This window comes from Palaemon carinicauda, chromosome 33 (assembly GCF_036898095.1).
Source record: "Palaemon carinicauda isolate YSFRI2023 chromosome 33, ASM3689809v2, whole genome shotgun sequence".
Lineage (NCBI taxonomy): Eukaryota > Metazoa > Arthropoda > Malacostraca > Decapoda > Palaemonidae > Palaemon > Palaemon carinicauda.
Genome location: NC_090757.1, coordinates 21917326 through 21933392, shown reverse-complemented (window position 1 = coordinate 21933392; position 16067 = coordinate 21917326). Strand labels below are relative to the sequence as shown.

Here is a 16067-nt window from a genome sequence, read left to right as displayed (position 1 = left end):
CCGAAAGGAAAGAGCAAAGGGTTTCTCGCTTCTTTAAGACTCCCGACGTAAAGGTGGAGGCGAGCTCATTGGAGCCATCGCGGATGGCTTTATCCATACAGGAAATGATAAGTAAGGAAACATCTTGGTCGGCAGACGAGATCTTCCTACTTAAAGCTCCTTATGACCAGTCAAGAAAGTTAAACACTTCAAAGGCCCTGTATACGCCTTTAAGCAGATGGTCAAGGTCCGAGGAGGACCAACAAATCTTCGAGCGTCTCATGGCCAGGCGACGGGGAGAGTCTACGAGGCTTGAGAAGTCACCCTGGGCATAGGCAGGGACTGCCAAGCCGAGAACTTCTCCCGTGTCATACCAGACACTCGATCTAGAAGCAAGCTTAGAAGGAGGGAAGGCAAAGGCCGTCTTCCCCAAACTCCTCCTGGTATCCAACCAGTCGCCTAGAAGACGTAAAGCCCTCTTGGAAGAGCGAGAAAGCACTAGCTTAGTAAAGGCTGGCTTGGTAGCAGGTAAGCCTAGAGCAAACTCAGACGGAGGCGAACGAGGAGCAACAGCAACAAAGTGATCTGGAAAAAGATCCTTGAAAATCAACATGATCTTCTTAAAGTCCATCGAAGGAGGAACCGCCTTAGGTTCATCTACATCTGAAGGATTATCATCAGGATGAGGATCAGCAACGTCCTCATCTGAAGGAGCTTCGTCTGATAACTGCTGAGTTACAAGCAAGGGCGAGACCTGCCTTGGTGGCAATGCTTGACAAGCAGAGTCCACTCGCACCGGAGCATCAGTAGCAGTCCAGGACGCTACGTCATGTAACTGCTTAACAGCCTGACTGTCAACAACAACAGGAGCGGGAGGACGCTCGACGTCAACTCGAGACTGCCTTGACTGCCTAGACTGAGCAGTCAAAACAACTCTTGACTGCGGTGCTTGACGCTCAACGTCAAAACGAGTCAACTTCGCTGGTTGGCGAACGTCCTGAACGTCAACAAGAGCATTCGGCAGAGGCTGAACGTCCACATGCGGCTGAAAGTCAACACAGGACTGCATCGAGTGAGGCTCTACAAAACGTGACTGACGTGACTTTGTAACGCAAACGTCAACAGGACGAGCAAAGGCTCGTTTGGGCGGCTGACGGCCAGGATCTCGATCAGCTAAGCGGCGAGGATCATCGTGAACCTTTTCAGCAGAATAGTCCTCCATAAGAGAGGCAAGCTTATTCTGCATGTCTTGCAGTACAACCCATTTAGGATCAACGGGAATGGGTGCGGTAAGAGACGAGAGTAACGTCTGTGACTGCAAAACCTTGCCTACACTAAGACTCTCGGAGCCTGTGTTACGCTTCTGTTTAGGCGGCGAGCAGTCTTCCGATGACTGCACAGGGTCAGAGCTGTCCCAATGGCTACAACCAGGACGCTGGACCTGTCCTGAAGGGACTGACTTTCGCTTTAAGGGTCTCGAAACCTTGCTCCACGGTTTCTTCCGCGAAAAGCCTTCGGATGACGAGGAGAAAACCGTCTCGCTCGTCTTATGGTAGGGGCGGTCTTGACGAGACACGCCTGAAACCATAGAGGGAACGTCTGTTCGTTGGTTAAAGCCTCTCGAACCCATAAGTCCTACGACATTACTTCTCCCTGGGGCTTGGGAGCTTGCAAGAGGTCTCGGACTAGGCGAACGACAGGCACGAACAGACGAACCCTCGGTCGCAACACTGATAACACTTTGCGCACTAATCACTTTCCCACGATTTTCTAATGTGGCACTCTGACACTTTAACTCTTTTACGTCCGCCATGAGTTGATTACGGTCCGTAGCTAACGACTCAACTCTCTCGCCCAAAGCATGAATGGCACGTAACATATCCCGCATTGATGGTTCCTGAGTGCTAGTAGAGGGTTCAGGCACAACTACTACAGGGGAAGGATTAGGTTCAGGGGCATGGGAGGAGGAAAATTCTAACGATCTAGAGGAACTTCTCCTCACCCTATCTCTCTCTAGCTTACGAGAATACTTGTCAAACTCAAGCCAATCGAATTCCGAAAGGCCCACGCACTCCTCACACCGATCTCCTAATTGACAGGTTTTACCCCGACAATTAGAACACACAGTATGTGGGTCGAGAGAGGCCTTTGGAAGACGCCTATTGCAATCCCTAGCATTACATTTACGAAATCTAGGAATTGGAGAAGGGTCAGCCATTTTGAAAAGTCAAAGAAAGTCCAAAAAAACAATCCAAAGTCATCAACAATTAAATCTATCCAAAAAAGAGTTCAAGAGTTTAAGTTGAAGATAAAACACCTGCACTGCGAAAGCTCAAACCAAAAGGAAGTACTTCACCAAGACTGTTGAAAAACTCCAGGTTAACAGCGAGTAATGGAACACCTTGTCGATCAGACCGACAGAGAAGAATTGGAGCTGTTTACATGTATATGCGGTATCTGGCCGATAGTTGGCGCTGGTGGGCACACCCGCAACCTTCATAGCGATCGCTCGCGAGTTTTTGTGTTTTTCTGTCGAGCCGCCGGAGACGTCAGCTATTATATATTCACCGGCTAAGTTAAATATTTAAAATTGAAAAATATAGGTTTCTTCCTTTTATTTATCTCAGAACACTCTAAAGTACCTATAAATACACCAGGCACACTTAGGTTCTTCATTATCATCATTATTATTACTGTACTTGCTAAGCTACAAGCCTTGTTGGAAAAGCACGATGCTATAAGCCCAGGGGCTCCAACAGGGAAAATAGCCCAGTGAGGAAAGGAAACAAGGAAAAATAAAATTGTAAGAAGAGGAACACTAAAATGTTATTTTCATTAGTAAAATAAATTTTTGAATATACTTACCCGGTGATCATATAGCTGTCAGCTCTGCTGCCCGACAGAAAAACCTAAGGACAAAATACGCCAGCGATCGCTATACAGGTGGGGGTGTACATCAACAGCGCCATCTGTCGAGCAGGTACTAAGTACTCCAATGTCAACAAAGAACCAATTTTCTCCTCGGTCCACTGGGTCTCTATTGGGGAGGAAGGGAGGGTCCTTTAATCTATGATCACCGGGTAAGTATATTCAAAAATTTATTTTACTAATGAAAATAACATTTTTCAATATTAAACTTAGCTGGTGATCATATAGCTGATTCACACCCAGGGGGGTGGGTAGAGACCAGCATTATATGTTAACATTAAGAGCTAAGTATTTTGTATTTCATTTTAGCAGTTATTCAAAATAACAAACATAAAATTAATAAGTACCTGGTAAGGAAGTCGACTTGAACAATTACTCTGCCTTTTTAAGTATGTCTTCCTTACTGAGCCTCGCGATCCTCATAGGATGCTGAGCGACTCCTAGGAGCTGAAGTATGAAGGGTTGCAACCCATACTAAAGGACCTCATCAAAACCTCTAATCTGGGCGCTTCTCAAGAAAAGAATTTGACCACCCGCCAAATCAACCAGGATGCGAAAGGCTTCTTAGCCTTCCGGACAACCCAAAAAACAACAATAAAAAACATTTCAAGAGAAAGATTAAAAAGGTTATGGGATTAGGGGAATGTAGTGGTTGAGCCCTCACCCACTACTGCACTCGCTGCTACGAATGGTCCCAGGGTGTAGCAGTTCTCGTAAAGAGACTGGACATCTTTAAGGTAAAATGATGCGAACACTGACTTGCTTCTCCAATAGGTTGCATCCATTACACTCTGCAGAGATCTGTTTTGTTTGAAGGCTACTGAAGTTGCGACAGCTCTAACTTCATGTGTCCTTACCTTCAGCAAAGCATGGTCTTCCTCATTCAGATGGGAATGAGCTTCTCGAATCAAAAGTCTGATATAATAAGAAACTGCATTCTTCGACATAGGTAAAGAAGGTTTCTTAATAGCGCACCATAAAGCTTCCGACTGTCCTCTTAATGGTTTAGTACGTCTCAAATAGTACTTAAGAGCTCTTACAGGGCATAGGACTCTTTCTTGTTCATTTCCAACCAAATTGGACAGGCTTGGAATATCGAACGATTTGGGCCAAGGACGAGAAGGAAGTTCGTTTTTGGCTAAAAAACCAAGCTGTAAGGAACATGTAGCCGTTTCAGATGTAAATCCAATGTTCCTGCTGAAGGCGTGTATCTCACTGACTCTTTTAGCTGTTGCTAAGCAGACGAGGAAAAGGGTCTTCAAAGTGAGATCTTTAAAAGAGGCTGATTGAAGTGGTTCGAACCTTTCTGACATAAGGAATCTTAGTACTACGTCTAAGTTCCAACCTGGTGTGGCCAACCGACGCTCCTTCGAGGTCTCAAAAGACTTAAGGAGGTCCTGTAGATCTTTGTTGTTGGAAAGATCTAAGCCTCTGTGACGGAAGACTGATGCCAACATGCTTCTGTAACCCTTGATCGTGGGAGCTGAAAGAGATCTTTCCTTCCTTAGGTATAAAAGGAAGTCAGCTATCTGAGTTACAGAGGTACTGGTTGAGGATACTGAGACCGACTTGCACCAGCTTCGGAAGACTTCCCACTTCGACTGGTAGACTTTAAGAGTGGATGTCCTCCTTGCTCTAGCAATCGCTCTGGCTGCCTCCTTCGAAAAGCCTCTAGCTCTCGAGAGTCTTTCGATAGTCTGAAGGCAGTCAGACGAAGAGCGTGGAGGCTTGGGTGTACCTTCTTTACGTGCGGCTGACGCAGAAGGTCCACTCTTAGAGGAAGTGTTCTGGGAACGTCTACTAGCCATTGCAGTACCTCGGTGAACCATTCTCTCGCGGGCCAGAGGGGAGCAACCAACGTCAACCTTGTCCCTTCGTGAGAGGCGAACTTCTGCAGTACTCTGTTGACAATCTTGAACGGGGGGAATGCATAAAGGTCTAGATGGGACCAATCCAGAAGAAAGGCATCTATGTGAACTGCTGCTGGGTCTGGAATCGGTGAGCAATAAACTGGGAGCCTCTTGGTCATCGAGGTTGCAAACTGATCTATGGTAGGCTGACCCCACAAGGCCCATAGTCTCTTGCATACATTCTTGTGAAGGGTCCACTCTGTTGGGATGATTTGACCCTTCCGGCTGAGGCGGTCTGCCATGACATTCATGCTGCCTTGAATGAACCTCGTTACTAGCGAAATGTTTCGATCTCTTGACCAGGTGAGGAGGTCCCTTGCGATCTCGTACAACGTCCTCGAATGAGTCCCTCCTTGCTTGGAGATGTACGCCAAGGCTGTGGTGTTGTCGGAGTTCACCTCCACCACCTTGCCTAGAAGGAGGGACTTGAAGCTTCTCAAGGCCCGATGAACTGCCAGTAGCTCCTTGCAGTTGATGTGTAACGATCTTTGATCCGCATTCCACGTGCCCGAGCATTCCCGACCGTCCAATGTCGCACCCCAGCCCGTGTCCGATGCGTCCGAGAAGAGAATGTGGTTGGGGGTCTGAACAGCCAGTGGCAGACCCTCTCTGAGGAGAATGTTGTCCTTCCACCAAGTCAGTGAAGACTTCATCTTCTCGGAAATAGGAATCGAGACCGCTTCTAGCGTCTTGCCCTTTCTCCAGTGAACAGCTAGGTGAAATTGAAGGGGTCGGAGGTGGAGTCTCCCTAACGCGATGAACTGTTCCAGTGATGAAAGCGTCCCTATCAGACTCATCCACTGTCTGACTGAACATCGGTCCTTCTTCAGCATGTTCTGGATGCATTCTTGGGCTTGACTGATTCTGGGGGCCGACGGAAAAGCCCGAAAAGCTTGACTCTGAATCTCCATACCTAGGTACACTATAGTTTGGGATGGGACGAGTTGGAACTTTTCCATATTGACCAGGAGACCCAATTCCTTGGTCAGATCCAGAGTCCACTTTAGATTCTCCAGACAGCGACGACTTGACGAAGCTCTTAGAAGCCAGTCGTCCAAATAGAGGGAGGCTCTGATGTCTGCTAAATGCAGGAATTTGGCAATATTTCTCATCAGTTTCGTAAAAACAAGAGGTGCCGTGCTTAGGCCAAAGCACAGGGCTTGAAACTGGTATACCACCTTCCCGAAAACGAACCTTAGAAAAGGTTGGGAATCTGGGTGGATGGGGACGTGAAAGTAATCGTCCTTTAGGTCTAACGAGACCATCCAGTCTTCCTTCCTGACCGATGCTAGAACCGACTTTGTCGTCTCCATGGCGAACGTCTGCTTTGTGACAAAGACATTCAGAGCACTGACGTCTAGCACCGGCCTCCACCCGCCTGTCTTCTTCGCCACTAAGAAGAGACGGTTGTAGAAGCCCGGGGATTGATGGTCCCGGACTTTGATTACCGCTCCCTTTTGTAGTAAGAGAGACACCTCTTGCTGCAAAGCTAGTCTCTTGTCCTCCTCTCTGTACCTGGGAGAGAGGTCGATGGGAGTTGTTGCTAGAGGGGGCTTGCGCAAGAATGGAATCTTGTACCCCTCTCTGAGTAACTTCACAGATTGTGCGTCTGCGCCCCTGTTCTCCCAGGCCTGCCAGTAGTTCTTGAGCCTGGCTCCCACTGCTGTCTGAAGAAGGTGGCAGTAAGACTCTGCCTCTAAAGGACTTGGAACCCTTCTTCTTGCTCCCGCGTTGACCTTCGGCACGAGCACCTCCTCTGCTGGCGGCTCTGCCACGAAAGGGCGGAATGAATCTTGACGCTGGAGTGTCCATCCTGGGTCTAGGCACGGAGGGCAAAGGGGTGGCTTTGCGTGCGGATGACGCAACCAGGTCATGAGTATCTTTCTGGATCAAGGAGGCGGCAATCTCCTTGATCAACTCCTCAGGGAAGAGGCACTTCGAGAGAGGAGCAAACATAAGCTCCGACTTTTGACATGGGGTGACTCCAGCTGACAAGGAGCAAAGGTGATCCCGCTTCTTGAGGACCCCGGACACGAAAGAAGCCGCAAGCTCACTAGAACCATCCCGTATGGCTTTGTCCATGCAGGACATAATGAGCATGGAAGTTTCCTTGTCAGAAGGGGAGGTCTTCCTGCTCAACGCTCCCAAACACCAGTCCAAGAAATTAAAGACTTCGAATGCTCGAAATACTCCTTTCATAAGATGGTCCATATCCGAAGGAGTCCAGCAAATCTTGGAGCGTCTCATAGCCAGCCTGCGGGGAGAGTCTACCAGACTTGAGAAGTCGCCCTGGGCAGAGGCAGGAACTCCCAAGCCGAGAACTTCTCCCGTGGCATACCAGACGCTAGATCTGGAAGCAAGCTTGGCCGGGGGAAACATGAAGGCTGTCTTCCCAAGTTGCTTTTTGGACTGCAACCACTCTCCCAGTACCCTTAAAGCTCTCTTGGACGAGCGAGCGAGTACGAGCTTCGTAAAGGCAGGTGCTGCTGACTGCATGCCTAAAGCGAACTCAGAGGGAAGCGAGCGTGGTGCTGCAGACACAAACTGATCAGGATATAAATCCTTGAACAGCGCAAGCACTTTCCTAAAGTCTAAGGAGGGAGGCGTGGTCTTGGGTTCGTCGATGTCCGAGTGTTGGTCGTCAAGATGTGCAGCGTCGTCATCATCAGAGAGTCCATCGTCTGAATGTTGAGGAGGAAGCGGCAAAGGAGTAGGTAAAAGCTGGTCGGCTGAGTCCGGCAGCACGGGTGCATGCGTGGCTGCACTGGACCCAACGTCATGGAACTGTTGGTCAGTCTGTGAACTGGCAACAACCATAGTTGAGTGGGGACGCAAAGCGTCTACTCCTGACTGTGGTCGGTTAGCGGAGACCACCGCGGGTTGCGGAGGTTGACGCACCGCGTCAAAACACGGTAACTTAACTCCACCCTCCTGTTGTTGTGGTAGCACACGAACGTCAACGGAGGGTTCCGTGCGTCGGTGAACGTCAACATGCGTCTGGCAGGGTCGACTGCGCATGGGTGGTGGAGCTCTCACAGCCGGAGTGCGGGAGCAGGCAGCCTCAGCGTCTACTGGGCGCACAACCGTGGTTGGTTGTAGGCTAACGGGTGCAGCGTCAACCTTCTCCGCACGATACTCCTGCATGAAAGAAGCTAACCGAGTCTGCATAGACTGTAGCAAAGACCACTTAGGGTCTACAGCAGCAGGTGCGGCAACAGACGGAGTTACTGCCTGTTGCGGTACCACTTTGCCTCTCTTAGGAGGTGTGCAGTCGTCGGAGGACTGCAGCGAGTCCGAACTGACCCAGTGGCTACACCTGGGCCGTTGGACTTGCGCGGAAGGGACCTTGCGTTTAAGAGGCCGTGAGACCTTGGTCCATCGTTTCTGGCGTGAAACCTCTTCCGCAGACGAGGAATGAACGGGCTCACTCGTCTTCTTGTGGGTGGGGCGATCTAGGCAAGATACGTCCGAAACCACGGAGGGAACGTCTGTCCGCTGATTAAAGCCTGTCGAACCCTTTGGTCGTACGACATTGCTTCTCCCCTGGGCTTGGGAGCTTGCAAGAGGTCCCGGACTGGGAGGACGACAGGCACGAACAGACTCACCCTCATGCGTAACACTGACACTTTTCACTGCACTAACACTCACTTCACTTCCCACTGCACTCTTACCCTTCAACTCCCTGACGTCAGCCATGAGTTGATTGCGGTCACTCGCCAATGACTCGACTCTCTCACCCAGAGCCTGGATGGCACGCATCATATCTGCCATCGAAGGTTGATGAGAGCTAGAAGGGGGGTCGGGGGCAACCACCACAGGGGAAGGAATAGGTTGTGGGGCATGGGGAGAGGAAAAATCAACTGAGCGAGACGAACTCCTCCTGACTCTATCTCTCTCTAGCCTACGTGCATATTTCAGGAATTCTTGAAAATCGAATTCCGAAAGCCCAACGCATTCCTCACATCGATCTTCCAATTGACAGGCTTTACCCCGACAATTGGAACAAATGGTGTGCGGATCGATAGAGGCCTTCGGAAGACGCCTTGAACAATCCCTAGCGCTACACTTCCTGTACTTGGGGACTTGAGAAGGGTCAGACATCTTGAATTAGTCAAAGGGGGAATTCAAAATCTATCCAAGTCGTCAACAAATAATCCAAAATTCAATAAAAGAATGCAAGGAAGTATTGAAGATAACCTCTGCACAGCGAAAGCTAATAACCAGAAATGAATACTTCACCAAATAACGTGAAAATCAATCCAGAAAGCAACAGCGTATTAGTAGGTCTTGCCGGTGGCACGACAGAGAGAAAATTGGTTCTTTGTTGACATTGGAGTACTTAGTACCTGCTCGACAGATGGCGCTGTTGATGTACACCCCCACCTGTATAGCGATCGCTGGCGTATTTTGTCCTTCGGTTTTTCTGTCGGGTAGCAGAGCTGACAGCTATATGATCACCGGCTAAGTTTAATATTGAAAAATAAATATTTCCTATATAAACTAAAATCTTTAACAAAACAAGAGGAAGAGAAACATGACAGAACAGTGTGCCTGAGTGTACCCTCAAGCAAGAGAACTTTAACCCAAGACAGTGGAAGACCATGGTACAGAGGCTATGGCACGACCCAAAACTAGAGAACATGGTTTGATTTTGGAGTGTCCTCCTAGAAGAGCTGCTGACCATAGCTAAAGAGTCTTCTACACTTACCAAGAGAAAAGTAGCCACTGAAGAATTACAGAGCAGTAATTAACCCCTTAGGTGAAGAAGAATTATTTGGTAATTTCAGTGTTGTCAGGTGTAGGAGGACTGAGGAGAATAAGTAGAGAATAGGCCAGACTATTCGCTGTGTGCATGTGTAGGCAAAGGGAAAATTAACCGTAACCAGAGAGAGGGATCCAATGTAGTACTGTTTGGCCAGTCAGAAGACCCCATAACTCTCTAGTGGCAGTATCTCAACAGATGGCTGGTGCCCTGGCCAACCTACTACCTAAATATTGTAATATAAAGGTGCCTGGTTTCAGTTCCAATTTCATCACAATAGATGCTCACCAGAACGTCAGCCGAGAAAGCCCAACGCCCCACTGTGGTGCCCAACCACTGCAGTGGCATCCCTAGTAAACAGCTTAAACTCACAGTCCTGGGCTGGGATCGATCTGCTGTCAAGCGAATGCAAGGCGAACAGATTACTGTTGTACTAGCCAGAAGGCTAGTAGTATTGTGTTATAGTAAACATTTACCATATGTCAGATTAAGTAGAGAATGTCACGTTGTCCTCATGTTTCTTATCAATTATGGTTTTTCAGTTGTAACCACAATTAAGAAGTCTATAACTTTAAAAATAAATTCATAATTATTACAATATTATCAAATCTAATCAATGCACCATAATCACCTCTTATTCTCTTAGTTCGAGTTATCATACCATTATGAACATTCACTCTATATACTTGGGTAAGGCTTACAACCTTGATAAGCATTCAAAATTTTGTTTTACTCTGCATGTTTTTTTTTGGGGGGAGGGGGAATTCGCCTCAATCACAAGGCTCCATAACAAATTGGGTTCCCATATACTCTAATATGGCTGCAGATCAATCAATATAAATATAAAATGGTGCAATACACGGTTTGTAGAAAATAAGACTGGTTTGTAATATATTTTGCAGCATTCTGAACAATTTTCATCATGATTCCTGGCGGATATACTTAATTGTGTTTATAATTAGATTAACTTTTTAAAACTTTTTCCGTCAGTCATCGTCATAAAAGTGATCATAATAAAAAAGTTATCGTTATCAAAACAAAGTAAAAGCTTTTGTTTGCCAGGACTTCTGGACGCATAGAAAATGGGTATTCCCATCCCATTTTCTATAGAGTCGTTCGTAAGTGTTCAATCATTGTATTACAAATACCTCGTTACTTAATTTAGCTCACGATTTATTGGTTTTTACTCTGCCATATGCTCGCTTCGCTTGCGATTAAACAATACCTGTATCTCACTGCTCATATGTTCTGGCAAGCGGAACATGTTTCGCTATGCACGTTAGCCCCATGGACAAGTATTTTGGTGTTGATTATCAATTATACAAACTTGAGGGTGAATACATATTTAACAAAAGGGCAAGTTGTAGCTTCGCGCTCCAACATCTGTTCGAACCAGGACCAAGTGGCCATACCCCACAACCAGGACCTAGTGGCCTTACCGCACAACCAGGACCTAGTGACCTTACCGAACAAGCAGGACCGAGTGGGGCATCTCAAACCGTACAGCCAGTTTTCACTCCTGATTTGGGGTATTCTGACTTCCACTCCAACTATTAAGTCATTATAGAATTAAGGCTCTGTATAAACTAAGGATACAGCATATACTAGCTCATGCAGTGAATGCGCATATCACAATATGTACCACTTGCTAGGACATAGTAGGTGATGTAATGTTTAATTACAAGCGAAGCGAGTCACGGCTGAGCAAAGATCAGTACGTGAATAATTATTGTTAGTTCATTACCCAATATACTCGTAGATCATGACTTAGTGTAAACTAAGGATACGACAAAATACTCGATCACGGGGCGAGCGCGCGTAGCGCAATATGTACCACTTGCCAGAACATAGGAGGTGTTGCAATGTTTAATTGCAAGTGAAGCGAACCACGGCTTAGCAATGATCAGTATGAGAGTAATTAGTGATAGTTCATTAACCAACATGCACGTAGATACAAGCATTTAGAGAAGTTTACCAAGTTTATGTTCAATAGAAATCGGGCTTTGAAGAAAACGGTCCCATGATAGCTTTCGCAACTGTTATTTCTTCTCATATTTTTGCCTGAAACATTATTTTTCCTGTTGGCTTTCTTGTTATTTTGTTTGTTTCTGCTATTATTCTCTTCTGCAATTAATAACTTTTCAATACCTCCCCTGGAATTCCCAAAATTACAGTTGGGAGGTGGTATAAATAAAACGATACATTTGCGGAGGGTAATAACATCAGAACACAAGAAAACAACAACTAACGAAAAATAACAAATTTGGAAGTAATTTCCATTTTTCCTATCTTACAAACCTGAAGCTATTCATAGAGGTATTACTTTCGGCATAGCTGAAAGACGAGCCAATTTGTATAAAGAGCATCAAGTTTGTATGCTAGGGAAAATACAAATTACTTCCAAATTTGTTATTTGCTCCGGCACAAATACAAACCCTCCGCTATTTATAGGGGTGACTTACTCTTAGGAGGGCGGAATTCCTTGGTCATGACCCGGGGTTCACTCTATTTTGATCTGTGATCGATTGTAGAAGGAACCCTACCCTCGCTAAATTCAAGTACCGATATGAGGTAATGCACTGATAACGGCCTGCAGAAGCTTGTGAGTCAGTGAAACTAGCAGTGTGGCTTGTTTTTAACATAGGAACTCAAGTACAAGAAATAGAGTTCTTAAGACTTACCCAATACCCTCCCTCAATGATGTATTGGGGACGTAAAGAAGTACTGTATTATTTAATACTCAAGACTTACCTGTAGCGAGGTGAGGTCTGCTATGCTGAGGCTTGCGGAGCTGTTTTCCCCCCAGAGGGGAGAAGATGGAAGGAAGAGAGGAGCCAGTCATTCTTACCATTCACCCCAGAATAACCCGGGTAACTTCAGCCCTCAACCCTCCACTACTTGCCCATCAAGGAGCTTGAGGTGTTCAGACCATTTGTTGTGCGACTACCACAGAACCAATGGAAAAGGTCTCCATGTTCCTGTGAGTTACGTCTTTGCAGGTAGTGGGCAGTGAAGGTCGACTGACGTTTCCACACGCCCGATTGCAACACCTGCCCCACAAAATATTTTCTAGAACGCCAGGGACGTAGCAACGCCACTGACATCATGAGCTCTGGGTCATAGGATGGAGGAGGGTCTGGTAAAGGAAATCCCAGCAGCTAGGGGGCTGTGACCTGGGAAGTGAGGTCGGGGGGCTTGGCCCCTGCTGGGAGTTGTGACCTCGGAACTACTAGGTTAGGTTAGGTTAGGTGGGCTTGTTAGGTTCTGTACCCTTTAAAAAATCTCAAAAGTATTGAATGATCTTGTTTGGCCTGTTTTCAGCCACTTACATGAACCATATATTTTTCCAACTGGTTATCTTCTGCTTATTTTGCATTTCTGACCATGATCATGGCTGCAAATCACTCGCTTATAACATTTCCATACCCAAATAAAACAAGGTTTCCCACTGGGCCCACACATAATTGTCTTTATATAAGGGGGTCCAAAAACTCATGAATGGGCGGTTTGCCCCAATAATCTAGGTCAGAAATGCATAGAACACAAGATAAGTAGGAAAAATATATGATTCATGTACTCGGCTAGAAATTAAAGTACATATTTACCAATTACTGCTAGAGGTTGTGACCTGGGAAGGGGACCCAGGGGGGGGGGGGTTGGCCTGGGAACTGTTAGGTTAGGTGGATTTGTTAAGTTGAAGATATCAGTGATATTCAATGTATTTTTACTAGAATGTGTAGGAATGTATGTAAATAGTGGTATACCCAGTGAGATAATTTAGTAAAATTCAATAACAGTCGAAATATCGACTATCAAACTCACTCTACTTTTGTCTTCCTTCCTCTAAGTCTGTTGTTATTGTTGACTGTGTCTTCTTTTTAGCTCAAATGATCCCTGTAACTACTATAATCCGCAGACAAACTAGTCCGCTACGTTTGGCCCCGAAAATCACTGTGGCCTTAAGGGGGGGGGGGGGATCGCAGGGGGTGGCGAGGCCCTTCCCCCGGTAGGACTAGGTAGGGGTACAGGGCCCTAGGTTAGGTTAGGTGGTTGTATTAGATTCGGTAGTGCCCAAAATCACTTTTCTCCTCCCACCCCCCAAAAAAACCCTCTTCCCACTGGGGTCCCCCATAATTGTAGTAGTAGGTTTATGCTTACATTTTGTGTGTACGAGTAAGTCTTAGTTTCTTTTTTATTCATTTCCTCATGTTTCTATGCAATGTGCAACACCAATCTGGACATTTACCCCATATGTTTTTCAAATTGGTTGTCTATTCCTTATTTTGCCATTCTGACCGTTATTATTGCTGTAAATCACTCGTTTATAACATTTCCACACCAAAAAAAAACGTTTCTCACTGGGACTCCCCTAATTCTTTTAATAAGGGGGGTTTAAATAGTCATGAACTGGGGGTTGGCCCCAATAATCATGGTCAAAAATGCATAAAACACAAGATAGTCAGTAGGAAAAATATATGGTTCATGTATTTGGCAAGAAACTAAAGTATTATATATTTACCCAATCACACTAAAGACAGAACAGCATAAAAAATGAAAGTGCACAATGATATCTTTATGGAATTACAATCAATTGTTCATCCAAATAATAAAACAATATATACCTGTGGTCTACTTACTTTTGAATACGATTTTCTAAAAAGAAAAAAAAAAACAACAAAGGATCATGGATTATGGATCCTGGATTGTTTTTAGTTCCTTGATTATTCAAGGACAGGTTCGTTTCAGTCAAAATGAAATTTTGTAAAATATTCAATTGATAATACGTACTATTCGCCCCATTTGACTATTAATTAATAGCCTACTATTTTTCTATCAGTGATTATAATTTTTACAAACACATGGAGTGGAGCTACAATTAGGCTACTTATTTCAGATATCACAATTAATTTCCAAAGAAAATGCTTTATTTCTTGAAGGCAGCCCATTCCTAAATTATGCCCAGCTCAAGTTTTCACAAAATATTGTATTGCAGCAAACATAAATTTAACGTGTTCTGATAAAAGACAAAAGATATGAGTGAAATTACCTCAACAAACATACAGATCTATTCCGATTACTATTAGCCGCAAGTTTTAACACTTAACTTAGTTAAGTTTAGGCCTATGTGAGTTTTATATTGCACGTCATAGGCATTATAGAAGGGAACTTACACTTTTTACCTGTTACATTTAAGTTGGAAGATGTCTCGTACTTGGGTTTGGATTGCACAACAATTCATGTTTCAGAACTCTTTTGAAAGTGACGACTGATTTACCATGTGTTTGCCAGGTTTTCTAAATGAGAAAAGGTCAATTTCTAATCAACAGAGGCTTTAAAAGGTCAACCCATTAATAAAAAAAGGTCAAAAATATAGTATTTAAGGCTCGGCTTTTTTCATATTACTAAAGGCCAACCTATTTAAATACAAAAGGTCAAATTTGAGTTTTTTTTGGCCGGAAAAAAGGCCAAACTGGCAACCCTGGTCACTTTGGCTTGCGCTTGCTGTTGTCTTCCGCCTGACGTCATCCATACAATAAGTTTTTTTTTTTTTTTTTTTTAAACCAAGTGAAGACATAGCATTCTTTGGATATTATTATTATCATTATTATTATTATTACTTGCTAAAATACAACTCCAGATGGCAAAGCAGGATGCTATAAGCCCAGAGGCTCCAACAGCGAAAATAGCCCAGCAAGGAAAGGAAAAACGGAAAATAGAATATCTTAAGAGTAACAACATTAAAATAAATATCTCCTATATAAACTTTAACAAAACAAGATGAAGAGAAATGAGATAGAATAGTGTGCTCGAGTGTACTCTCAAGCAAGAGAACTTTAACCCCAGACAGTGGAAGACCATGGCACAGAAGCTATGGAACTACACAAGACTAGAGAACAATGGTTTGATTTTGGAGTGTCCTCCTAGATGACCTGCTGACCATAGCTAAAGAGTCTCTTCTGCCCTTACCAAAATTAAAGTGACCACTGAACAATTAGTACAGTAACCCCACTGAACAATTAGTACAGTAACCCCTTGAGTGAAGAAGAATTGTCTGGTAATCTGTGTTGTCAGGTGTATGAGGACAGAGGAGAATCTGTAAAGAATATTACCAGAATCTACCCAGGAATTATAAGTTTCAATGAGCTTGTGTTTTGAAATGTTTTGAAAGGAGAGGTAGTAAGAAAAAAATTACAATGAATTTTAGCCTCATTTATAGTTTTAATTTACAACTTTCAAAAACTTGAATTAAATATTTCTTTTATGTGCCATCTGAAATTACATTTTTCTTGATTTTCTTTTTACATCGGGTTGTAGGTTGGCTGGGGCACCAGCAACCTGTTGAGATACTACCGCTAGAGTTACTGGGTCCTTTGACTGGCCAGACAGTACAGTACTATATTGTATCCATCTCCCTCATTACGGATCAATTTTTCTTTGCCTACACATACACTAAATAATCTGGTGTGTGTGTGTGTGTATATATATAT

General features: G+C 44.8%; 1 long non-coding RNA gene across 2 annotated transcripts in view; it reads right to left on the bottom strand.

Moving 5' to 3' along the window:
* The window catches only part of LOC137625887 (uncharacterized), a 199960-nt gene extending 185092 nt beyond the window's left edge, over nucleotides 1-14868 (bottom strand). Inside the window, exon 1 of one of the 2 annotated variants that reach the window (XR_011040934.1) lies at nucleotides 14760-14868. This is a non-coding gene — a long non-coding RNA (uncharacterized lncRNA). Of the gene's footprint in view, nucleotides 1-13401; nucleotides 13509-14759 lie in introns of those variants that run through there. The other variant, XR_011040936.1, reaches the window with a different exon arrangement.
* Between the last annotated feature and the right edge of the window lie 1199 nt (nucleotides 14869-16067).